Source organism: Psammomys obesus, unplaced genomic scaffold (genome assembly GCF_907164565.1).
Source record: "Psammomys obesus unplaced genomic scaffold, mPsaObe1.curated_primary_1811, whole genome shotgun sequence".
NCBI lineage: Eukaryota > Metazoa > Chordata > Mammalia > Rodentia > Muridae > Psammomys > Psammomys obesus.
Window position 1 is genome coordinate 19388543 of NW_026585580.1, and position 27052 is coordinate 19415594.

The 27052-nt window shown below is 43.8% G+C and overlaps 1 long non-coding RNA gene across 4 annotated transcripts in view; it reads right to left on the reverse strand.

The window, feature by feature from the left end:
• Window positions 1–3666: 3666 nt before the first annotated feature.
• The window catches only part of LOC129677081 (uncharacterized), a 45647-nt gene continuing 22261 nt past the window's right edge, over window positions 3667–27052 (reverse strand). For 3 of the 4 annotated variants that reach the window (XR_008720166.1, XR_008720167.1, XR_008720164.1), the window contains 4 exons: window positions 25016–25141; window positions 24029–24122; window positions 21429–21592; window positions 3667–3916 (listed from right to left, as the gene is read on the reverse strand). This is a non-coding gene — a long non-coding RNA (uncharacterized LOC129677081). The remainder of the gene's footprint in view (window positions 3917–21428; window positions 21593–24028; window positions 24123–25015; window positions 25142–27052) is intronic. The other variant, XR_008720165.1, reaches the window with a different exon arrangement.

Here is a 27052-nt window from a genome sequence, read left to right on the forward strand (position 1 = left end):
AAATCCTTGGGCCCCTGTGGATGTTTCCTTGAAAGGGATTGTGAGTTATGAGGCCCTTTGCATCCTGGCTCTGAGGTGAGAGCTCTGCTCTGCCACACACTCCCACCACGCTACGCTGCCTCACCCCAGACCAAAGTGGATCAGGTCCAGGGGATCCTGGAATAAAATCCTAACCCAAAGTAAACATATTTCTCTTTTTAAGTTGACTCTCACCACATGCTTATTACAGTGGCAGATAACTAAGACAAGTATGTCCCCTGCCAGGTACCGGCCACATCGATAACATAGCCTCAGGTTTGCTCCTTTTCTTTTAGCCACAATCCCTGTGTCCAAACTCTTCCTGCTTTGATACCAACTTCTCCATCAGAGAGGCAGCATATGAGGTTTCCCTCAAGCTCTACTTTTCTGTTAAACCCAAAGTAATATTTGTAAACCAAGAAGACCAGTTTACATACTAGTAGTGGGAGAGATGATAAAAGCCATAATACCAGAATTCCTAGAGTTTTCAAAGAAGTGTTCCTCTTTTACAGGGTAATTTACTCTTTTACAGGTAATTGTGAACTGCAAGGCTGACACACCAAGAGAATGTGTAATGTTTTAGAAAACACACATCTTCTGCAGTGAGATTTACACTGTGTTAAAAAGTTTATCTCTACCCTGAAAAACATTTCTAAACGTGTGAATTTAGGAATAGAATACCTGCACAGTGAATAAAATTTAAAAAATAAACAGAAGGTATCATGCTTTGAAGGAGAATGGCCCCTACAGCCTCATAAGTTTGAGAACTTGGTCCCCAGGTAGCAGAACTGTTTGGAAGAATTAGGAGTTGTGGCCTCATTGGAGGTGTGTCATGAGTTAAGCTTAGAAGTTTCAAAAGCCATGACATTCCCAGTTAGCACTCACGGCCTTGAGTTTCTAGTAGCTGTGAGCGCTCAGCTCCTGCTCCAGCACCGTGCCTACCTGCGTGCCACCGTGCTCCTGCCACAGGGGTTGGAAACTTTACTATACTCTGGATCCTTAGCCCCAAATTAAATCCTTTCTTTTATAAGTCTCCTTGATCATGATGTCTTAGAACAGCAATAAAAAAGTAACCATGACCAAAGGAGATTCACTCTGCTAAGAGAAACTTACACAGAGTGATGAACGTGTTCAAGTTCACTGCAGAGGATGCGTGAAGAAGGAGTCACTAGCTGGGACTATGAGTAGCTTTGGTGTGCAGTAGCAACCGGCATTTCTCCCGTGGCCAATGTCTTGGGTCCTGAGCATGTCTAGGCAACATTGACAAAGCTCAGAATATACAAGCTGTGGAATTATGCCTATAGGCAGGGAGAAGAGCAAAGGGGAAACAGAGTAGAACTTTCTACTCTACCCCTCAGAGGTGACACCTGTGCAATCAAAGAGTTGGAAAGTTTGATTTTTTTTTTCTATCAGGCAACTTTGTTGGTTCCTTTGTTTCTGAGACTGAGTAACTTTCAGGTTCTGAAAAGAACAAGCAGGCAGCCAGTCACGCTGAACATGAGAGAAACAATGTGAAACTTCTCTTGTTTAAGGGACAAATATCGAAAACAGAAATTGTCAATCACATGCCTGTCTGCTACCAACACAAGGTAGATGTGCACATTAGTATAAGTGTCTTCCGAACATGCCACCACCATCTCCAAGATTGTAAGATCAAGTGAGTGTAATTGGTTGTGTTTAGGAGCCCAGACGAGGGCACCTACCTCTGACATAGCATGCTTAACAGGTGATAATGAGCTGGACAGTTCATATTGGATCATTTCTCTCAGAGGGAGTCCTTTGGAATGTACACTTTCAATCTCCCAAGCCTCTGTTGTCTCCATCCTTTCACAGCTAGAGTGATTTGTTCCCATAGCTCTTTCTCTTTCCTCTTTTGGCTTGAACACACATAACGACATGAAGACAAACACACAATGTGAAAAAAGTGTCAAAACAACATTTTGCATAATGGTAATGTATTAGACCAGCATTTTGTTACTGTAGCAAAACACTTGAGATAATCAACTTCAAAAGAGTAAAGATTTGTGGTTTGATGTTTTGCAGTCTATGGATGGCCAGCCCTGCTACTTGGGCCTTTTACGAGGCAGCACATTCTGGTGGAGGTTACAGGACACTGTAGAATTCTTTGTTGTATTGCTGGAGTAATAGGGGAAAGATCCTACAGTCTCAGATTCCCCCTTGATGGCATACCCTCAGTGTTGGCTTCCAGCTCTGAAAAGTTTTCACTGTCACATTTGGGACCCAGATTTTTCTTCTGGGGCTTTGGGAGCACATTCCAACCCAAGTTCCAACAAGTAGAGCAGCTCTCCTCAAGTCTCGATACTCTCTCTCCCCTGCTCCACGGCACAGGGAAGAGACAGCTCCAGCCAGAGAAAATCCACAGAAAAACATCTGTACTTCCAGAAGGTTCTAGACACAAGTACAAGATCAAGATGATTTGTGGAGTTTTCCAACTCTTCTTTACATAGCATCAGCAAGCCTGAAAACTTTCCTGTTTTCTAGCTCATAGCCAGCTCTTTAGTGATGATTAAAAAATGAAAGAATATATGAACAAACTAATGGGCTGAAAGAACTGTTGGGGAGTTGTGGGGTTTTCCCAGTGCTAGGAATCAAACCAAAGATTTCGCACTTGCTAGACAAGACCACTGAGAACTCCAGCTCAGGAAATAGCATTTCTAAAAGGAGTATGGTATAAAGGAACATACAGCATATTGGAAAGAACAGCAACATAGAGCCTGAGACCTTCCTGCTTTTTAGCCCTCATATCAGCCCACCTGCCGTCTGATCTTAGACATGCTGCCTTATTCCTCCCATGCCCAATAGAGATGATAACATGCTTCTATTTTTATAGATAATATTCATCAACAATACATTACCTTATGATTTTTTTAAAATACATGGTTTCCTTGAATGGACTCACTTGATTCTCCAAACCAGCTGGGGACCAAGTGTGTCCATAGCATCACATCATGTAGCTTAAGCTGGCCAAAATTGTGGGATCCTTGCACCTCAGTACCTAGAATGCTGGGATTTCGGATGTGCACCACCACACCCAGCAAAGACATCCATCTTTTGGCCTGGATGCATAGCTATGCAATGTCAGCCCTAACACAGAGACATCATTAGCAAAGATGCCATCCATCCAACCACCAGTTCCTGCCATGCCCTGCTCTCCTCCAGACAGAGGAAGTGCCTGCTGTGATCTGTGTCTGCTAATGAGCTAACTAACCAGGATAGAATCTTATCTCTAACCCTGACTTCTTGCCCTAAATCCTTCCTTCCTTCCTTTTGCATGCCCTTCTACTCAAAAGTTAGTGACTCGGCAGGGCCAGGAGCAGGTTTTTTAAATGAATACCATTATAAAAACATATGCAAGAGACAAGTATCACAGTTAGAGAACATTGTTTAGTGTGTGCTTAGCCCAGGATACCATCTTCAGGAAAAAAAAAAAGAGTAAACAAACAAAAATCTCATCAGTGGTGTTTAATAAATACCTATAGAACTAAAGGACAAACATCGGGAGCCAAAACTTTTTCTGTACAAAGTCACTAGGCTTCTTGGACCATACAGTCTCTGCCACAGCCTCTTGGGGCTGTATAAGAACACTAACACTGTAAACAATACAGAAAACAGCAGACAGGTCTATGTCCAATAGAACTTTATTTATAGGAATAAGCGACAGAGAAGACACATCCCAGGGCCTCTGTCTGTCAACCCCTGGACAGCACCAGCCCTGGAAAGCCCTGTTCAAAGCATCATTTCTTCATCTGAGCATTTCCTGCTTGAGTAGGGTCTTCTCAACATGATGACGCTACTTTCTAGGCACTCTGTCCCCCTCCCTCGATGTCCTTTGATAAGTGCCAGTTGGCAGGAGAAGCACCCTTCCAAGGCAGTTGTTCTGAAAGACAAAGCGGGTAGAGATTAAAGCCAGACCAAGTTCTTTGTGCTGTGCTCAGCATATCAAGTCCTCTTCAGATCGGCTGTGTTGGCTGTGCACCTTCAGGGAAAGGCACAACTATTCTTTAACGGTCTTCAGTGTGGGTGTGGGAGGGCAGGTTTACGAAAGGCCCTTCTGAAATGCCAGCTGAAAGAAAATCGTTCTCTCTGGCACCACAGACGCTTTCTCATGTGAAGCTGCATGATCACTTTTCATTTCGTTCCTCAAGCACCCCATGGCACCCATCCATGTATTAGCCTAATAACTGCATGAAGCTAGTTAAAAGGAACCAAGCAATTATTTTAATTAGAAGAGAACAAAAAATAACACTCCTGGCTTCTGTTTTAAGGGGCAAGAAGGAAGTAGTCAAGGTTCAAAAAGATCCCACAAAATATTTTTGTGAAAGGAAAAATAATTAAGGCCAAATTTAGAATGTACTTGCAATAAATGGGCCAAATAAAATGAATGGCCCCACTGTCCCATTCACAGAGAAGAGCCTCAGAAAGCCCATTTTTATGTGATACCATCTTGAGGACACAGCCAATTTTACACAGTGAAAGTGAATGTCTAGTAGACTTTAATGATCCTTGTGAATCCCTCACGCAACCTCTTAAAGAGTTTCTGTGTAAACTCTCTTATTAATAAGAGACAGGGGCAGGATCTTGTTCAATTTGCCTTTTAAGCAGGACTTTTTTTTGTTTGAATTTTTAAATTGCTCTGGAGAAATCTACCTTTGCACAAGATCCCTGTTGCTAATCTATTCAATAACAGGTGGCGCGCATCATAAGCGGGTTTTAATAGCTGGACTGTGCTGTATTACACAGGACCGCATTGAGCTACAGCATTCCCCCGGCCTTGGCCTCCCACCTCCATGCTGCTTTCGCTGCTTTGACCTCTTACTTCCATCTCAGCCTTATGAAAAGAAACAAAATGAAACCCAGAGCTGCCAGCTGCTGGTTGCTGTCGATTGTGCTGTGTGGATCTATAGATGACAATTGAGCACCTACCCCTCCCTCACACACAAGCACACACAAAGTTCCACACCGATCACTGGGACCAGCACTGCCACAGGCACAAATACATGGGCAGAAATGAGAGCCAGCAGCCCCAGCTGGAGGGAGTCAAAGCAGACGCAGGCAGACTAGAATGAAAAGGTGAACAAAGACTAGCGTAGCCGAGACAAGCTGAGAGACAAGTCACAGCCAGGTGCTTTAGTATGAATACTGGTGACTTCTCCGATTCCTTCTGTATCCTAATACAGACCCAGTCTGTTGTCACTTGTAGCCGGGGTATGAGTGGGATGTCTAGATGCTAATCCATCCTTCGTCAGGCATTCAAATGCCCACTCTTATATAGTCATCTGACCATCTTAACTTCTTGCTGAAAGGCATTAAGTAACTGTTCAAGCTTGCTTTCTGTTGCTGTACTCAATATCACAACCAGAATTAACTTAGGGGAGAAAAGAGTTTAATTCACCTCACACATTCAGTCCACCACTGACCGAAACAGGGCAGAGAATGAAGAGAAATGCTGCTTCCTGGGCTTGCTCTCGGGCTCATATTTAGCCAGGGCCCGTCTGCGTGGGGATGGGACAGGCCACAGTGGGATGGACCTCCCTCAGCAATCAGTTGAAATCATCTCTCACAGACATGGCCACGGGCCAATACCATTGCAGCAATACTTCAGTTAGAGTTCCCCCTCCCAGGCTGCTCTAGGTTGTGTGAAGCTGACAAAAAATTTAGCATAGCGGTTTTGCTGGTACAAAGTGTGATGTTGTTAAAAGGTGGGGCTTTTAGGTAACAATAAAATCATGGATTCTCCACCTTCATGAATAAGAATAGTGCCCTCATTAAGAAAAAAAAAGGCACAATCTGGCTCTCTGCATCTTCCACCATGCAAGAATACAATACGGCAACAAGACACCATTCATAAGGCCCTATCTGTTGCATCTTAATCTCGGACTTCCCCTCTTCCAAAGCTATGAGCAATATACTTTTTGTGTTTATAAACTCTTCAGTCCAAGGCTAGTAGTGTAGCTTAAAGCTAGAACACTTGCTTGACAGGCAGAAGCTTCTAGGTTTGATCCTCAGCAGCACAAAACAACAACTTATCTAGTCTAAGAGATGTGGTTAAGAAACCTACCCAGAGCCAGGCATGGCAGTGCTCACTAATCCCAGCACTCAGGGAGGCAGGGGCAGGAGGACCACTGTGATTCCAGGCCAATCCTGTCTACAAAGAGAGTCCAGGACAGCCAGGGCTACACAGAGAAAGCCTGTCTCAGACAAACAAGAAGAAGAGGAAGAGGAAGAGGAAGGAGAAGGAGAAGGAGAAGGAGAGGAAGAAGAAGAAACATAGACTGAAATAACAGGTCAGAGGTGAAGTTGTGCCAAGCCTACATTCACACTGCAAAGCAATACAAAACCACCACATGGTTTTTAGTAAGGGGTTAATATTGTCAGCTGTCCCGTCTGAGTCTAGGCTCTCAGTGACAGCAGACTGGCCCTGCAGTAGGATGACAGCTAGGAGAAAGGAGAGTAGGTAGCATAGGAGTAGAATATGTTTTAAAAATAAAAGATATTTCTCAGGAGCAGTGCCTGGGGGGTCAAAAGTCAGAGATAAAACTAGCTTTGAAGATTCACCATGAGGACCATGTATCTTAGCCAGCTGTTCTTCACTTGTCCCAGGAGGCTTCTCCTGCCATAGGTTTTCTTTTAAACCTACACGGCCATTGCTCGTGGCTTCCAAAATCAAAATGCAGTAACTAATTCCAGCTTCAGACACAAGAAAATGCTATTAAGTGCCATTCAGAAGTTCAGCAAACTGTCCACTATTTGCTTTCCTATGCAAAACTCATGCAAACCTAGCTTCCCAGTCCAAGTCTAAGTTAAAATACACAGAAGACAGGAGAGAGAGCTGTGGGGAACGCTCAGGACATTCTGTTAGATTAGACTTCCGGTGTGTTCACATTGACTGAAATCTGAAGAAAATATAGCCTTTCTCTCACTTCACAAGCTGAACTTGATAACATGATGGATGAGGACATGACAGAAAACTGTAGTCACATTCAATTCACAAACATCATTATGAAAGTACTTATTACAAAAATGAAGAAAGGTGATTGTAAAATAAAACCTTCACATCCACATTGGGCTTAATCCAAAGTACAAGATTGGTTAACATTCAAACACCCATTGGAAAAAACAAAACAAAACTTGTGACAGTAGGCAGGGGATGTGCTGAGTAGAAAACTTCCAATGGCTGAGGGATAGGAATAAGGCAGGAAAATGGCTAAAAGTCATTGTGTATGTATATGAAATTGTCAAATTTAACAATGTGGGAGAAACCCACTAATAATTTGTCACACTAGAGGACTAAAGAGGAAAGGGCATATCATTATTGTACATGAGTGGGATTTAACTTGGGGTAAAAATGCCATCACAGAGCACAGGGGAAAGAAGGCCTTTCCTATGACTGGTGCAGGAGCAGATACTAACTTGACCAGTGCCATAGGCCAGGAAGACAACATTTGGCACTCACAAAACCCTTGGGTTCAATCCTGGTCACAAAAAAGATGGGAAGAAAAGAGATAGAAAGATGAGATAGGAAAGGGGAAGGGGAAAGATAGAAAGGAGAGTGGATGCCATTTAGACTGAGATTTAAATATAAAGAAAGAAACAAGGAGCTTAGTTGAAAAGATCATTAGAATGTTTTCATGGTGATGAGATAAGAAAAACTCTCTCCAGATAACAGAAGTAGCAACCATAAAGAAATTAACCATCCACAGAAAACAGTGAAGAGTCGAATTCAGAAGACTTATAACATTCTCGACACTTGAAACCATAAAAATTTCATATATAAAACATATGTACATATCCTACAAACCTGCAAGAAAAGATGAAAATTCAATTTAAAAATGAACAGTTTGGCTGGAGCAATGGCTCAGCAGATAGGAGCACTTGCCCCTTTGAGCTAAATACGCCTGGGTCCCAGTATAGAAGGGCCAAAGTCGGGTGGATTTCAGAAGATACTGACCAGACCACCGAGCCAAAACCGTGAGTTTGAGATTTAGTGAGACACGCTGTCTCAGGGGGCGAAGTAGAGATGTAGAGAAAGGTATACCTGACACTCTCTAGTTACCATATGTATGTGCATGGGTACATGAACATACATAGACAGACAGATACACACACACACACACACACACACAGCAGGCAACTTGAGAAGAATGTTCATAAAAGGGAATACCCAAATGCCCAGTAGACCTGAAAAATGTGCCAATTTTTTTTAAGAATCTGGGAAATTGAAGTCAGATCATGGTGCCCCTCCACCCCACGCCTCTGGAATAACTAGAGCATGAGCAGAGCTCTGGAGCCGCCACATTCTCTGCTCCAGACAGACATAGTCTTTTTGGAAAGGTACTTATACTCGGCATCATATATTAACATTGAACAGTTCTGCCCTACAATTTTGCAATTTCTCGTTCAGTGTAAACATAGAATAAACATAATGCATGCGCACACTCAGCAAGATGCACTCGGGAAAGCTTACAGCAGAGCTCTCTGAAATCATCCAGAACTCAAAGCAACTGAAACATTCATAAAGGGTAAAGTGGATGCACTGTGCAGTATGTGGTATTTTATGCAAAAAACAGGAAGAAATATACTATAATTATAGCCAACATACTAGTGAGAGAGGAAAGCCCAACACAGGTGAACGCCCATCCCATGTTAAGGATCTGTCCATAGCAAAGTAAAACCTTTCACCCAAAACTAGTCTTGCCTACAAGAAGTGGAGGGATAGAGATGGAGCAAAGATTGACTGGCCCAACTTGAGACCCATCCCATAGGAGAGAGCCAACCCTTGACACTGTTAATGATACTCTACATTGTTTGCAGACAGAAGCCTAGCTTAAATGTCTTCTGAGAGGCGTCATGCAGTACCTGATGGAAATAGATGCAGAAATCCACAGCCAAACAATAGGCCAAGCCTGGGGTGTTTTGAGAAAGAATGGGAGGAAGGATAGAGGGAGCCCAAGGGGTCAAGGACACCACAAGAAGACCTACAGAGTAAACTATCCTGGGCCCATGGGGGCTCACAGAGACTGAATCATTAACCAAAGAGCTTCCCTCGGCCAGACCTAGACCCCCTACACATATGAAGCAGATGTGCAGCTTGGTCATGATGTGGGTCCCCTAACAATGGGAGCAGGGGCTGTCTCTGTTGCCTGCCTTTGGATCCCTTTCCCCTAGCTAGGCTGCCTTGTCTGACCTCAGTGGGAAAAGATGTTCTTAGTCCTGCTATGACTTGAGGTGCCAGGATGGGTCGGCATCCCTTATGGGCCTCCCCTTCTCTGAGAAGAAAGAGGGGGGAACAGAGGGATGGAGTCATGAGGATGGGACTAAGAAGAGAGGAGGGAGGGGACTAAGATTTGGCTATAGAGTGATTAAATAAATATTTTAAAAATAGTATCTCCTGTGCGGTTCCACTTATGTGACCTTAAAAGGTGTGGGGGGAGGCGGGGCAAAACAAATCCATGGTGTCAGGATGTGGATACCTTTGGAAAAGAAGAAGATAGGATTGCATCATCACGGGAGCCATCAGATATATCAATCATTTGATCTTTCCTATCCTGTCATGGTGGCGTGGTTAAGGATGTGTTAATGCCGCATCAATGTGCTGTGTCCCACACCCACGGGCTTCACATCTTCTGTATGTGGAGCTCCAATGACGCTGTTTTAAACACTCCAAATGTTCTTTTTGCTTCATGATGTCGCTCCACATGTGTGTGAAATAGGTAGAAAACAGGAAGAATGGATTCAGTCCAGCTAGACTCAGGAAGAGGGAGAGAATGCCTTGCAATGCAGTGGAGGGGTCAGCAGCCACAAAGGGAGGAATGTCTGTATCACACCCTTCCCTGAAGGCTTAGAGACCATCATGCAAAGCATGATGGCAGAAGTCAAAGGGCACCAGAGCAAAAGCATGCTTGTGGACACGACAGGACCAGGACCACTGCACACAGGAACTCACAGCACTTGTGATTGTCTGCACAACCTCAAGCCCGTTCACATTCGAGCACAGATCACTATCGGCAGCTGCTAAGGAAAAAGAGTCAGTTTTCTTTAAGGGTAGGAGTCCAGGTAGTTTTACCATGCTCCAGGGTGTAGCACCATGCCCACGAGTATATAAATAGCACTAACTAAAATCAGTTGGCTATTTTAAAAAAAGGACTTGAAATTGGGAGAGAGTGAGGTGATGTGAGAGGAGTTAGAGGGAAGAGTATGGGACAAATATGACCAAAATATATTTTATGTATATATGAAATTCTCAAAAAAATTAATAAAAATGTTTTACTTAAGCAAAACCTAAGAATAATGTAGGGCCTGCTAGAGGCCTCTGTGTTTCTAGTCTCAGTATGCAAAAATGGTTTAAAAAGCAATAAGTGAACTATAAACAAAGCGCTTTCTTATGCAATGTATAGAATGTATATGTCAACAAATCAGAGTGTGGGGAACAATACAGCAACAGTTAGTCCCCTACCCCGGCTCCAGCATCCAGGACGGAATCTGCAGTTACTGGGGGCAGCATTGCATTACAAAGCTCCCTGTGCATTCAGTCAAAAGCGCACCACCCGCCGAGGGTCAAGGGAAAACTTCCCCCTTATCTAGAGTCTCACAGCACCGCTACCTAATACTGAAGAGTCTGCAGTCTGTGTGGTGGTCGCCGCCGGGCACCTAGCTGGGTGCCGGATGAGGCTCTGAAGCAGGCTATTGTTTTAACCTTGGGAGGCAGCACCTGGAGGCCTGTATTTAGGCTACACCTTGTGTTTCTAAAAGGTAAACGCAAGGAATATAATCAAAATTGTTCCTAACACTACTGTTTTTACAACAACAATCTATAAATATATGGAAGAACTCAATATATGTGTGAAATAAACAGAAGGAATGCCTACACAAAGCTAACTCAAAAACAGCTCTGGAGTTGAGAAGCTTGGCTTTCAATTGCTGCATTTTCAGACATGAAACATTATGGAAAACACACATTATTTGTCAGAGTGATTGTCCTGTGCACTTGTATACCTTATATAATTTTTTTCAGGGCTTTTTACTTCAAGAAAATCACTAGCTAATGACATTTCAGACTTTGGAAATTTTTCCCGATAGCATGCTGGAGTTCCCTCAGGGAGAGAACTCTGAGCACGTGGATTTTTTTCTTTTTTTCAAGATCATTAACAGATATTACAAACCAATTCAAACTGAGCATTTTCTTTGCAAATTACCTTTAACTTTTAAAGCTGTTGAAGAAGGGGGGAGGCAGTGTGTGACTTAATTTACTTAACCTGTCTACAATTTGCCCCTTTGTGCTTCATCGGTGACTGCTTTTTCAACCAAAAAAATAAAAAATTGTGTATCTCTCTAACTATCTCTAATAGATATATTTTTCTAAATTACCACATTGGATGAGTGATATTTCCAGAGAGTAAGATGGTTTGGGGGCGGATTTTTTTTGTTTTATATTTCATTTAGCAACTTGCCCTGGAATTGGAAATGTTTGTCCTATTGGTATGTTTAAGGTAAAAACTGAAGCCCTCCACTGCCTACCTGATGCTTAATGAGGTCTCTTCAGTAATTAGCAGACTTGCCCTCTCCTGGGTACACACATGATGATGCTTTGGTTGTTGATGCACTGTGCCTTTCAGGGGGGAAGGAAGAATTCTTTTATCTCATGATCAAAACCTAGTTTCTGAGCTAAAAAAGCTAATATTTGGGTAAACAGCCCCTCATTCCAAGATTACATCAGGCCTGATTCTTATTTGCATGTTTTCCACTCAAAGAACCCTCGTGGGCTTCAAGGGGGGTGTTTTCCAAGGGCCAGCTACAGCTACATGGGAGTCCTGACAGGTTTCAGAGCAGAAACTACACCAAGCATTGCTCATGTTGGAGCACAAAACCACGACACAAAACTGAAGCATCCCTCTGCCTACGCCATCCCACTGTCTACATGGGGGCATGTCCCCAGGCCCGCTAACCACTGTGCTGGCTTGTCTGACTGTTATATGTAAATATTTGATGAATTCAATCATAAGAACACACGTTGATATGACAGGAGCCTACCGCAGAAGGCATCTGAAAGACTCTACCTAGCAGTGTTCCAAAGTAGATACTAAGACTCTTAACCAAACCTTCGGCAGAGTGCAGGGAATCATATGAAAGAAGGGGAGTTTGATGTGGAAAGGATAGGAGCTCCACAAGGACCAAACATATCTGGGCACAGGGTCTTTTCTGAGACTGACACTCAACCAAAGACCATGAGAGGATAAAACCTAGAACCTCTGCTCGGATGTGACCCGTGATAGCTCAGTAATCAATTGGTTTCCCATAGTAAGGGGAACAAGGACTATTTCTAACAGGAACTCAATGACTGGCTCTTTGACCTCCCCACCTCCCAAGGGAGGAGCAGTACTGTTAGGCCACAGAGGAGGACTTTGCAGCCAGTCCTGAAAATACCTGACAAAACGGAGTCATATGAAAGGGGAGGAGGTCCTCCCCTATCAGTGGACTTGGAAAGGGGCAGGGAGGAGATGAGGGAGGGAGGATGGGATTAGGGAGGGAATGAGGAATACAGCTGGGATACAGAATTAACAAAATGTAACTAATGAGAATAATAAAAAAAATAAACCATTTTGAAATAAAAAAAAGAACACACGTTGATAAGAATATTCTTTGCATTTGTTGCCCAATGAAGATTTTTTAAAAGTTCAATGTTCAAGACGCCAGAAGTTTCTTTTTTCTATTTTAAAGAGAGAAGTCAACTTAGCACATATTAAACAGAGAAATTTCAAATCCCTCTGTATGTCCTGTTTACAGCAAGTAGTTGGACACTACCTGAAGAACACTGTATTCGGAGAAGGCATCGTCACCCTGTTATCAAGAGTGGAAGAGCCCTGAAATGAACGCCTGGGCACCCTTTGGATGTCAGGCACAATGCTTGTTCTTTTTAACTCTCCATTATATTACAGGGTACATGATATCACCCCATGTAAGAGATAATGATGTGGGCTTAAGAGACCCCCACTTCCAAGACCTAGGGAAAGGAAGGGCATGGAGAGGCCACAGAACCCAATCTACCCAGTGCCACAGCCAACACTTATCTGTCTGCCTCAAACTCACGAGGGGTTTCAAATGCCAGGTTCATAGTCTAGCATTCTGACAGAGAAGCAGACTGTGGTTCTCTAATCTGAGCTCAGACTACACTTGGATGGTTAAACTGCAAAAAGTTGGTTGCCCCAGAAGCTTCTCAGTGGGATCTTGCCTGGAAAGAGAGACATAGCTAGAAATCTAAACTAACTAGTATAAATGGTGTGTGTGTGTGTGTGTGTGTGTGTGCGTGTGTGTTTCACAAAATGATGACACACTTCAGAACTTCAGAAAATAAGATGTGATCCATGTACCACAGCAGTTGTTGAGACAAAACACACAAGGCAAGGTTGAATGTCCCAAGAAGATGCTTAGCTGTTGACAGGCAACTCAATCCAAAAATCATCCCAGCTTCAAATTTGTGTTGGAATGGTCATGGGGTGAAACTCCCATTGACCCACTTGGCCTATGCCCCAACATCGGAACTTTAGAGCCCTTAAAAAGTCTGCTGTGGATATCCAGGCCATGGAGGAAGATTAAAAAGTGACCTCCTGCTGACCCTGAGGACATAGGAACAGGAGAGCTTGTCCTACGCCTTGCCAGCTGCAGCCCTGGGAAGAGCAGCCCCTATAGCTGGACTTGATGGCAGGACTCGGGTGAGTTGGCCGGAGGGCATGAGCATGAGGTAGCTTATGCTGTCATCTGTCTGCCGTGCAACAGCGTGGGCATGGGAGAGATGCTCTCCCCTACCCTCGCCCCTTACCTGGCCCTGGGGTGTTTAGAGCAAGAGAGCCAGCCCTTCCCCTCCCTTGCTTTAGCACTGGGATAGCTGGCCCTGCGCCTCCAGGTGGGCAGCACAGTAGAGCTGGCTCTGGATGTAGGTGAGCTTGCAGTAGGGTGTGAGTACGAGAAAGCTGGCCCTGCCTCTTGTCTCCTAGGAGGTGGTGAGGATGAGTGAGAAATTCCCTCTTCCCTCTCACTTCCCTTGACACCTAAGGTGGCAGGAGAGCTGGCCCCAAGGTCATGAGAGCAGGAGAACTGGCCATGTTTCTCATCAGCTGCAGCACTCAGGAGAGTGGGCCCTGCACCTCACCTGGGCAGCAGGGTAGAGCTGGCCCTGACTTTCAGGGTTGCCACTGAGCTGGCCCTGAGGGCATGAGAGAAGGAAAGCTGGCAGGCTGGCAGCGGCCAGCTCCGCCATCAAGCCCAGCTTTACTGTGCTGCCCCAGTGAGATATAGGGGCTGCTCTGCCCAAGGCTGCAGCTGGCAAGGCGTAGGACAAGCTCTCCTGTTCCTATGTCCTCAGGGCCAGCAGGAGGTCACTTTTTAATATTTCTCAGGCTCAGATCCAGGGCTCTGAATTGGCCCACTCCAACATCCACCGCATCGGTGAACTGCTGGAGTACATGACAGGGCCAGTTCTACACATCCAAAGCTGCGGGCTCACCATGACACAGGGCAACAATGTAATATCTGAGAGGAGTATAGAGTAAGGTTCCAGTGTCGACAGAGTAGCAGAAGCCAGAGGCCTCTGCTCAAGATCAACAAATCATTGCAATGAGCATTTGCAAGCAAAGAAGTGTGGACCAAAGGGTGTGCCGTGGGACACACTGTGACACTACAGCTTCCACAGTCATATTTTTCTTCTTTTTTTTTGGGGGGGGAAGAGGTTGCAAGGGTAGAGAATGACTACAAGGAGAGATAGGTGGGATTGGAGTCCATGATGAGAAATTCACAACGAAACAATAAATGTTTGTTTGTTTGTTTGTTTTTAATAAAGTGACCTCCTGTCTGTCCTCTGAGCATATACCACCCCAAGCTGGCTGCCTCCAAGTGGCAATGGGACAGGTCATAGCTATTCATAAATGCCTTCCTCTTCGCTACAGCCTTCACAGCCAGGCCCTCTAAAGCCAATGGAAGGAGCACACACAGTTTCTACTGTGGGCCCTGGGAGCCCTTCCCCGGTACTCAGCTCTGAGAGAGCATGCCAGAATCGAAACGCATGGTCCAGGAGTGCTCACAGTGATGTGATCCAACTGAGTCTTTCATACTTCAATAAATAAGCTGAAGAAATGTGACTATTTACCCAAGCTAGGATGCTGGGCAGTGATGAGGCAGGAGACGGGGCCATGGAGGGAAGCCTTCCCATGCCTCTTTCCTCCGCCTTCAACCACAGTGCTAACCACTGCTGTGTTCTCACCGCTGTGCCTCCATCTTCCCATGGAAATGAACTAAAATGTAGTGATCTGTCTGTTAACAGATTTCCAAGTTAAAGCTTAAAAAGAAAGTAAAATACTAGTGGATTTCTAAGCACCCCTTTTCTCCCTTTGCTCTCTACTCAAACTCCTGAGCAGAAACTAAGTTGAAGGTCACTTGTCCCCTCACCTGAGAATCTCTCCACTTGAGAATACACACCCCATTCCTTCCTTCCCTGGATCTCCCTGTGTCCTGCTTGCCCTTCCTCTCCATCCTGGCTCAGAAAGACTTGCTGTGGTTTGAAGGTGTGGATTTTCCCAAGCACAACCCAAGGGGTTTTCTTCAGGGCTGTCATTGCCGAGAATGAAGATGCTCTTTGCTGGTCTCTCGTGAACCATCCACTTCCTAATTCAGGTAAAAAACAGTCATCTCAGTGTGGTTTCTTGTTGGTCTCTAGGCCCTGGCACTAGAGAGTTGTGCCTTACTGAGTAATGAATACTACTGTCCCAGCTGTTTGTTTTTCTCACTTGGTTCTGGGGGATGGCCTGCCTTGTACCCCTCTCACCCTCTTGGCTTCCTGTTTTACTCCCTTCCCTTCCTGTTGTACCTACCGTCCAGCTGACAGCGCCTGTCTCCAACCTTACCTCTTTCCCTTGATACTCCTGAAGTCATCAATCTTTCCACCATGAGCTCTTCTCCCTTTCTCCTCCAGTGTCTTTCTCCATCCATTGTCTGGCAAAGGGGACTTTAGACCTCAGTCAGTACCCTCTATTGTCCTGATTCTCGCCCTACCAGGTCACACATTTGAGCCACATACTTGTACTTTGCTTTGTAGGTTTCAAACAGAACTAACCCTTACAGTAGCATATAAAATGGAGACAATCTATACCTACTGTGCACAGTACACCCTGCTAGATGAGGGGTGCCATTGCTAAAATTTTTTAATTATTCTTTAAGCCAGATGTGGTGCTGTACATGTAGGGAATCCGCTTCTAGGGAGGTTGAGGCTGAGGTGAGAGAATCCCTTGAGAACAGTAGGAGGAGGAATTCAACACAGTGACTCCTTATCTCAGAACAGAGACAGACTTAAGGAGGACCTCTCAACGAAAAGCCTCTGGGAAGCATAGTGATGGCAGGAAGTCTCTTGAAATCCAGCAACCAGCCTCCAGTCACAACTAGGTGAGACTTAAGCCTTGGAACGGGACCCAAAAGAACCCTGAGGTGGAGCTACAAGTGAAAACTGCAAAGAATGCATAAGTGGGAGCCACTTACCCCTGGCAGGCATGAATGGAGAGAGGCCTGGCGGAGAGAGGGCCCACCCTTGGGTTGCGGGAGTGCATAGATTAAATGAAAGACCTGATGATCCGTCTTTTGCATAAGCGGCCAGTGGCAAATATCTTTCTGAGAGGGCAGCTTAAATAAACCCCAACCTCCTGCCCATAGATGGTTCTCCCTTCCAACACACATTAGTCAATTTCCTCATCCGACACCTAGGAAACAAGATACCTGACACAATCTGCAAGAAGTCTTTGCAGCCTCTAGGGTACCATTTTTGGTACCCTGAAGGATCACTGACATATTCCCAATTAATTTATTGCAGATGCTTTGGGTTTTTCACACACACACACACACACACACACACACACACACACACACACATTGTTCTGATTCCTCCTCAGAAAGCCACTTGTCCACTTGGAGATCAGGCTGGGGTTCAGAGGGAGGTGGATTTGTCTCCCGGGAACTAAACCTGTAACCTCATTAGCACAGGGTTCTAATCAACTGAGCCACCAGGCACAGTCCTTATATGGCAGTAATTTGCTATGTGTTAATTCTAAGATTAACTACAGATGAGGAGCATTCCTGAGGGGGGGACGGGGGAATGAAAGATTTGTTAATTCTTGGGAAAAGATTTAGGTCATCAATTTTTGAACCCTTTAATTTTAAAATATAATTCCATAATCTTGAAATGATGTCTTCCATAGCGTATACCTTCATGATTTTTTAATCGCTGTCTCCGTCAGAAGAACAAAGCAAATGGTGTCACCCCTGCAACTGCAAAACATACCAAGTACTTGATATAGATTCCTCTGTTTCAAGCACAGCACAGAAGGAACAGCTTCCATGCTGAGCTCAAGATGGTTTTTCAAAAGCCATCACCACCACTGCAACACCCAAAATCCTTCTCCAATCCTCCTCCCCCCAAAAAAGGGAAAGTGAGTCCTACAGACCTGTCTCAAGACAAGGGAAGCTTAATCTTCTCCTCTTTCTTCCTGCTCCCTTAGCCAGCCTTGAAAAGCCAGTTGTGAAAACAGTAAATAGGCATGGAATACTGTTTTGACACTGACTTGGTATCCTGTACTCAAATTCCTAAGCATATTCTGTCTGCTTCCCAACTCTGAGAACAATTTCCGCTCCGAGGCTACATTAAACATTCAAGCCATTTCAACTTTAGTTGTTCCAACACTTACTGTGACTTTGAACTTGATATGGCTTAGGAAGAAACCAAAGCAACTGTTTAAAAATATTAATAAAGATGGGCTCTATCCTAGACTTTGTAATTTCATGGAGGGACCTCTGTGAGGGCGTCCTGGGAATAAAGATGGCAGTGTCCCCACACTAGCTTTTCTTTGGAAAGCCGGCTGGAAACCCCACTGTTCTTTGGAGAGATTTTCACCATGGAGAAACTCAAGCCTCACACTTGGACATTGAATCTTCTGTCCTAGGAACGTAAAGCAATGATTTAATACCCTGGCCTGGCTGAGTATGTAGCTCAGCGGTGGATCAGACCCTGGGTTCAAGTATCTACATACAGACACCTTGACGTGCCTGTCAATACACACCTGTGCTGTCCTCAGTGCCAGGAGCGCCTCCCACATTTGTTAACTTCCTGCCTGGCGTTTAGGGAGCACTCTGCGTCTTGCCTTGCCAATTAGAGGTTCCTAGGAAAGTTATGACTCCTGTGTCAACTGGCAATTTGTCATCTGTAAAATGATGGGTATTATAATTACTCCAAAATAGGGTGCTGCTGTGCACCAGAATTCAAATAAAATTATTTAGCTTGAGGTTGGAACACAGTACTGAGGGACTCATTCAAGCTTAAGAGTTGGGGCTGCTGAGGGTGTAGCTACAGTGGAGCACTCATCTGGTTTATGCCAGAACTTGTGTTTGATCCCCAGCACCAAGGTAACCAACAAGTAAACTGTAACACCGTAGCTACTATCTGCCTGCCTCTCTTGAGCAAAGCATCCCCATTGGGTGAAATCTGTTGCATTTCAAGTATTCCAGGCTTTATAAAGCCACAACGAAAGTTAAATATGTACTACAGTTCTATATCCCCAAGGAAAATACTAGTGATAAAACTGAACATGCCCCAGCTTAAATAGAATGCTTTGATTCACAGAGCTAAGAGGCAGACGCCTAAAATGAAAATAGCTAGCCCTGATTTCCAAACTAATGCCTATAAAAATGTTTTCTTATGAAATGCATTCTAAAACAGCGCAATGGAACTTTCCAAATTAGCATGACCAAAATAGATGATCTTTCTCTCTACAACATACCCAAGTCTTAACCAACCTAAAGGCTTGAAGGAATTTCAAAAAATGTATAAAAATATTATCTGCCTATTCAAATAATCAAGCTAAGTACATTTTTATCTGGAAATACAATCTGAGACAGCCTCATTTCATAGTCAAGAAACTCTCAACTTATTCAGTGAGCTACAGTTTTGAACAACTCAAGTTCAAGCTGACAGTCAGAAAGTAAATAAACAGAAACTGACCCGCTGGGTAGTGTCTGTCTCACAGTCCTGGGCACAGTCTCTGTAATCTGCAGGGGGATGGTTGGTTCAGTAAAATAAATAGTTTTCATTTCCTCTCTATACTTCCTCGATCCACACCAATTCACTTAAGGGCTTGGCTCCCCCATTGTCCTTAGAAGAAAATGTTTTATATTTATTTTGTGACAAAATGGAGGAAAGAGGTGCCCACTGTTTTAACACCCTGAATCCTAATCACTTCCCATTCTCATTCATCTTCAAGGTAGTGTTCTTGAGAGATTTTAGCCATTAAATATTGCCTTTCACATTGTGATATTTGTTTCTTTTCATAAAATTGATACTGTATGGTGAAGGATGAAAGATGGGAGAATTCTACTTAGTGATTATTGGACCATGAAGAAGTAAACATTCAGAGACAAAATCAGAGAAAAATAATAATGTATATGTGAGGTAGATTCATGGGATTCCACACAAATATTCAACATGATTGTTCATTTAATACCACTGTCATATTAATATTTGAAGGGGGAACAGGACAGCTCTGAGGCACTAGTCTTCAGCAGAACCTTTCTACTTGCTTCCATTTCCCAAGTGAGCCAGGACATTTACGGTCACCAAAGCCTGAGAGTCTTGCTCTGGACTGTTAAAACCACAAGGGCCACAGGCAAAAGTTGAACATGTCATTGTCCTAACCTCAGCCAGGGCCACAGCTGGAGCTTGGTCTCTGGGGCTAAATGGGAGATGGAAATCACCCACCTTCAACAGAACAAGAGACCTGTGACATCACTGAAATTTGAGCAAGAAAGACAGAGTGCTGCAGTGAAACCAAACGAGGCTGTGCATGCCATAATGCCAAGCATTTGGGAGTCTGGCTCAAGAGAATCCCATGAGCCCAAGAGTTCAAGACAGCCAGGGCAGCACACTGTTGCAAGGATCCTCAGCTCCTTTCTGGAAATTTAGGCAAGCAAGAATCATTTTGAGCCTAGCTTCTTTCTTCAAAGTAGGAGAGATGGTGGTGGTGATGGTAACGGTGTTGGTGGTGTAGTGGTAACTCCGAAGGATGTAGTAGTGGTGGTAGTTATGAAGGCAGCAGAAATGTTGATGGTGGTAATGATAGCGGCACTCGTGTTAGTGGTGTTGGTGGCGCTGGTGTTGAGGGTAACGGCGATGTTGGTGATGGTAATAGTTTTGGAGGTGCTAGTGTTGGTGTTAACGGTAGTAGTAGTGGTGATAATGGTATTGAAGTCAGTGGTGACGGTGTTAAGGGTTGTAGTGGTGGTGGTGATAATGGTGATGGTGGCAATGGTACTGGAGGTGGCAAGGGCCATGGTGAGCATAGTGACATTTGAAATCATGGCAACAGCATTTATCCCAGTGGAGTGAGCATTTTCATGACCTTCAAATCTCACAAGATAAACTAAAGACTTCAGCTTCAGAAAGCTACCCTTTCTATGCTTTCTCAGTTTTAATTTATATTCATCAGATGCTAAGGTACTCACGACTATGTTGTTCTTTTTTATAGATTTGTTTTACCTTTAGCGATATGTATGTGCATATGTCTGTCTTTATGTTTCTGTGTTTGTGTCTATGTCTGTCTTTCTGTGTCTGTGTCTATGCCTGTGCCTGTGTCTGTTCTCTAAGTCTTTCTGTGTCTGTGTCTGTGTCTGTGTCTGTGTCTGTGTCTGTGTCTGTGTCTGTGTCTGTGTGAGGATCTGCATATGAATGCAGTTGCAGATGGGGCCAGAAAAGAGGGTTGGACTTACAGACAGTTGTGAACCACGGAATGTGAGCGCTGGGGACCAAGCTTGGATATTCTGCAGGAGTGTGTGCTCTGAACCTCTGAGAAATTTCTCCAACCCCAATAATATTATTTTGATTATGCTTTGAAGGACACTTTTTTTAAAATTCTTGAAGTCTTTTTATTTAGCGATTTCTGGTAAGGAGATATATCATAGGAAAGTAATTTCACCAGCAGTGAGGTATGTATATACTCTACCAAAATACTCTGAAGGACACTTTTAAAAGAATAGAAAAACAAAGCAGAAATCAAGGCAGTGCTTGAGGGACATATCTTTCTTAATGCATATTTTTTTATTATTCTTAGCTATTGCCTTAATCATAATCATTGTCAATAAAAGCATTTCAAAGAACTAGGAGTCCTGGAAGATGCTGCACTGTAAGCTCCCAAGGACAGGAATTCAGTTCATGGAGACTTGTGTGCAGCTCTGACACCACTGTTCTAGCAACATCAGCACTGTCTGGGGAGTTGAAGTCCAGACTTACAGCACTCATCATAATAATAAAGAGATCCCCTTACAGACTTGTGACACTTAGTGCACAAGGGGAAAGTCGTTCCACAGCTCACCCACATCTCTCTTCTTCCTTCCAGGTGCATTGTAGCACAGAGTGTCTACTGTCACTTCATACTTAGCAGTGCTCATGCTGACTCAAGAAATACGAGCAAAACAGGCAACTGTCAATGGGCAGGAGCATCCGGAGCCAGGACAATAGTCACCAAGTTCCTTCTTCCTGTGGTGAAAGAAGCAACAGGTAAAGAAGGAGCCTCCATCACTCTAGAAACCTAAATGTCAATAGCAAGCAAACCTCCTTCTGATCCTCAATAGATGTACAGAGAGAGAGTGAGAAATAAATTCCTAGGATCTTAAGCCATTGAGGTTTGGGTAGTAAACCACAGCTTTCCATATCCTATCAGACACCAATAGCCCACCCAAATAAGAGTGTTTGAAGTTGCTGTGGTCACAAAGAATAAACACAATAAACAAAACCTCCTGAGACTTTAATTCCTTTCCAAAGAAGGTCTATTTCAGAGTGAAAGTGCCCACAAAAGGGGAGGGGTTGGCATCACAGTGGGTAACGAATAGAAAAACCATTCTGCCCCACAGTAATTCTATCTGAACTTAGGGATCTCTCCTAGCTGTGCTGGACTTTAAATAATAAAGTATCATCTCTCTATGAAGCAAAAAGGCAGGCCCAACCCCCCCCTCAGGTCACTTTCAGAGCTGCTCTTTTAAACGTGCACTGCTCAAAGTGTCAGCTACTTTTAACAGCTTGTTTTTCAGAAAACCAAATCTCATATAAGTTAGTACCATGCAGTATGTGAATTGGAGCAGTAGATGTGAAAAGCCCATCTGTGCCTGCCCACCTCACCTCACAAGCTCCACCCCCACTAGAGCTGTAGCTGAGCTTGAAAACCCTAGTGCGTGCAAAGCACAGAGGCTCTTTGAAGACCTGGCCCGGCCTTATTTGTGAGCTAAAGACTCACTGAGTCTTGCCAAAAACAACAGGGAGGGAAGAAAGGAAATGTTTTGTTGTTGAGGTTGTTGTTGTTGTTTGTTTGTTTGTTTTCCTCTCAGACCTTGGGAAATAAGTAAACCTCCTCTTTTCCACAAGGCTGAATGGCTCCAATTTTCCACAATGGGACTGACCTCTCAGTGGCCATTGCCTTCATCAAATCCAAGGGGCTTCTTAACAGTTATCATTTTCCTTCCCAAATGAATCATATGGTTACCTTGGCCAAAATAGATGTCCTGGCTTCCTACAAAGAGGTCTCCAGTCTCGTACAGTGTTCAGGGACATCGTCAAAACTCATTGTCAATGAGAATGAGGTGTGTGCTTTGACACACTACAAATGGCATTATTTTTTTTTCATTCCCAACCTCTGCTGTGTCTAGCTTATATAGTCTCTACCTAAGCAAGAACAGAATAAATACCCACTTACGAGGCACATGACCAGTAAAAAATCCTGGGAAAAAAAAACAAACTCAAAAGCCTTGAGTTTGATCCTTTTATGTCTGAGAATGCAGAGTGAGGCACAGAAGTCGATACCTTACTCAGGATATATGCACAGTGGTGATGGTAGAGCCTCAGCTGTAGATACAACATACACACAGCAGCAACGCCGATCTATCTTTCTGCTACCAGGCAAATTTGTTTTTGTTTTTTGTTTTTTGTTTTTTAATGGCTGTGGATATTTTTTTTTGTTAGGTTTCATCATCATGACAGAATACTAAAGGTGAACAAGGCAGTGAACATTTATTTGGCTCACAATTTCAGAGGTTTCAGTCCACAGTCAGTTGGTACGATTGTTCTGGCCTGTATCAAGGCAGAAACATCACAGTGGAAAGACAGAACAGAACGCAAGGCCAGGGCAGGAACAAGAAGAGAAGGAAGAGAAAGACAAGATATTTTCTTCAAGTATGTATCCTTATGACATGTTCCCTCCATCAGGCCTGACCCATTAGTAGAACATTCAATATAATGAGATCAAAGCTTTCATGATTCAATGGTCTTTCAGGAACACCAACTTGGGACTAAGTCTTCGACACAGAAGCATGTTGAGATACACATTACATGTAAACCTCCACAGCCATCAATATAATTTGTTGAGAAGAAGATACTAAATGTTCTGTCACTATCAGCTGGGCAGAAATCTAATCCTACAACCTCTTAGCATGAGCTCAAAGTCTCACAAATAAAGTAAGATTTGAAGAAGCAAAGAGATAAGAAAAAGACTGTTTCTGACCAAGCGGGAGAGAAGGCCATCTAGGCAACTACAGGAAAGACACTTAGAACTGAATCCAATTGACAAGTTAATGAAAACTGTAGGGAAGGTAGCTGTCCATCAGTGTATGTAGGCTTGAATTTATCAGTAGCTTAGAATTTTCAAAATAAAGAAAGAAGACAACATACTATACCCATAAGAACAAACAGAACAGAGAGACAAGAAGATCATGGCTAAAGGATAGTCAAAAGATGCTTAAGGAATATGAAGAGGGAAATAGACTGAGGAGGCAGAGAAGAAATTCCAGCAAAATCAGTGAGAAGAAAGGAAGCAGGGTAATAGGAAGACGAGCAGTAGATTGCTTTTAAGGGAAGAGAGGAATGTGAGCAGTGAGTCAGTTATGTTTCTCCTGCTGTGTTAAGAAGTGACCAAAAGCAACTTACAGAGGTGAGGGTGGCTGCTTTAGGGTTTGCAGTTCAGGAGGGATCAATCCATCACTCTCACGCAGGCCAGACATGGCAGCAGGAACAGCCGAGACTTCATATCATGAACCACAAACAGAAAAGAGAGAGCCAACTCAGAATGGCACAAGTCTTGTAAACCTCAAAGCCCCCCCCCAGTTAAACATTTTCTCCAGCAAGGACACACATTCGAATCCTCTCCAAACATCCACCAACTGGCGACCAAGTATTAGAATGTCCAGATTGTGGAGGACATTGCATTGAAATCACCACGAGGTGGGGAAAAATAGAGGTCTTTACCAGTCAGGAGTAATTCTGCATAAGGTGAATATGTACTGAATGCTTAGAAAACACATTGATATGGGCACCAGAGGCAAGAGAAGAGTCATTGCAAGCTGCATCATTTGAGCCAGTGCTGATAAATACACTAGCTATTTTCAAAGGCCAGCAAAATTCAGAGGAAGGAGAGCCTTGATTATTCAAAGCACATGTAGATTTATAAATGAATAAATAGGTAAATACATAAAAGGGGAGACTTTTTGTATGCCTCTAGATTTTGATTAAAGTCTTTCCATTTATTTCCCACCCCCTAGAGCTCACATTCACCCCAAACCCTTACAAAAGATATTCCCAATCTGCCCCACGACTTTGCACAAGGCTTGGAGGCTGTGCCCATGTTTCTTCATGCTAGTCTGCTTTTGATGTAGCTGCTTCACCCTGCAATTCCCATTTCCAACATTCAGCCCTACTGAATATGTTTCCTGAGGTAACTGGTTTCCTCATCCACTAGAATTTTCAGCGGGACGTATCACTCATTTCAAACCCAATGGGCAGCCACGTAAGCATCCAGTATACGATGCGCCATTATCAGAACTAATCAACATGTGCTACTTCCCCATGAGAGTTCTCGACAATGTGGCTGTTCTGCAAACTTGTCTCCGCAATACAAACATCCTCTCCCATACTCACCTACCCATAAATCCTTAAGTTGGGGGGTAATTTCATGGTCCACACCTTTTCTGGTAGTGAATTACACCTCTGAAAAATAATAGTTCCTTGTCTTCTGCAGCAACCCTTGCCACCTACAAACTCTTGCTGGTTTTCAGCACACCAAAAAGAAAATTTACAACTTAATTAATATTAAGAGAACAACTAGTTTAAAAAAAAAAAAAAGAAGAAGAAGAAAAGAAAAGAAAGAAAAAGAAAGAAAGGTCTTTATAGTTACAATGATAATGTTTTCTGGGCCCAAAGTAAAAGCACTGATAACTGAGACTATCCTGGGTCATCTCTGTGATGCTGTGGACATATTTTCTAAATGTTGTCTAGAGAATTGTCTAGGGTTCTGGCCTTCAATATTTCCTTGAAGAAGAGCACAGTGGTACAATGTCTGCAGACGAATTGTTTCCTATTTACTTTGAAAACCTGCCCAAGAATTCCATGAATAACAAAATATCCATTAAATACCCACTTTTCATGAGACATAAGAAAATATTCCATGACTATTTTCCAGGCTAGATGACAAAACTGAAGGATCTGCTTCCTCCTACACAATAGGTAGCCCCCTGAGCTGGTGCTCCACAGCTGAGTTCTGAACGATAATAATAGTAATATCTGTCTGAGCGACATGACCGTGACGAGGGAATGGTTTTCCAAAAACAAACAATGGGGATGTGCAGTGGGGAACTCAGGTGAAGAGCCAGGAAGCCCACAAGAGTGCATTGGCCATCTTCCTGTTTCCCTCCACACCACCTTCCATGTTGTCAGGTGTTTCAGGATCCCCAGATGAAGAACAATGCCCTCACTGCAAATGGTGCCTACTTTCAACTTACAAAGCAGTTTTTCTAAGGAGCTTCCCACATTCCTTATGTTAACTCTCTCCAGTTCCTTACGGTCCTGAAGCAGTATTAACCATCCATATGCATGGATGCAAAAAGGCGTGCTGGGGTCTGCAGAAGCCAGCGCAAACCTGTACCAGCCAGCACCAATGGCCACCACTCTGCCTCCTTTGATGGTTTTATTAACAGACAGATCCAGAGAGTTTTCAATATGGATATTCCTAGACAGAAAGCTGAATACCAATCCCCAGAGCGCAGTGTGTCTGCAGGCTGGTCAGGAACGGAGCTGTACCCTAGCAGGCTCCAGCAAAACAAAAGTAATCAGCTCTTCCAACTGTGGGCAGTGGTTCCAGATCTCCACCAGGGAAGACAGATCAGCATCAGAAAGGGGCAGAATAATTTTCACTCTTTTGAAAGATGACTGAGTGTAGGCTGGAGAGATGGCTCAGCTGAGCTTTTCTTCCAGAGAGCTACCTTTCAGCTCCCAGCACCCCTGTCCTAGGACTGGCAAGTACTTGTACCTCCACTTCCAGGGAATCCAGTGCCCTCTTCTGGCCTCCACCAGCACCTACATGCATGTGGCCCTCACACCAGCAGATGCACACATATGCACACACATAAACAGAAAGTAATAAAAACAGATCTTTGCAGGATGTGGCGGCTCATGGCGCAGCGTTCTGTAGGCAGAAGAATGTAGGGATGTCTGTAAATCTCAGGCCAGCTTGGTCTACATAATAAATTCCAGGCCCTGGGTCACAACACAACTGAACTAAACTTCTGGCTTCTCACCTGGCTGTGCACTCACAGTCAGTGTATCCTTCTACCAGAGAAAACAGTGCAAAGGGCCAGTTAGTAAAGCATTAAAGGTAAAATTTAGAAAAAGGGTATATTTCTGACTTCGACAATGTTTCAGGGGCCAAGAAAATTATAGCCTTTGCGGTTAGGGGCTATATAAATGATCTTTGCTCTGTTTTTGTCATTGCTAAAACTTAATTTATTGTTTTAGGGAAATGAGGGTGCTAGGGCTTGGAACCTCACATGCACCAGGTAAAGAGAATATCGTTGGCTTATGCCCCTAGTCTATATTTCAACCCTGAAACCATTCTCTCTCTGTCTCTGTCTCGTGTGTGTGTGTGTGTGTGTGTGTGTGTGTGTGTGTGTGTGTGTGTGT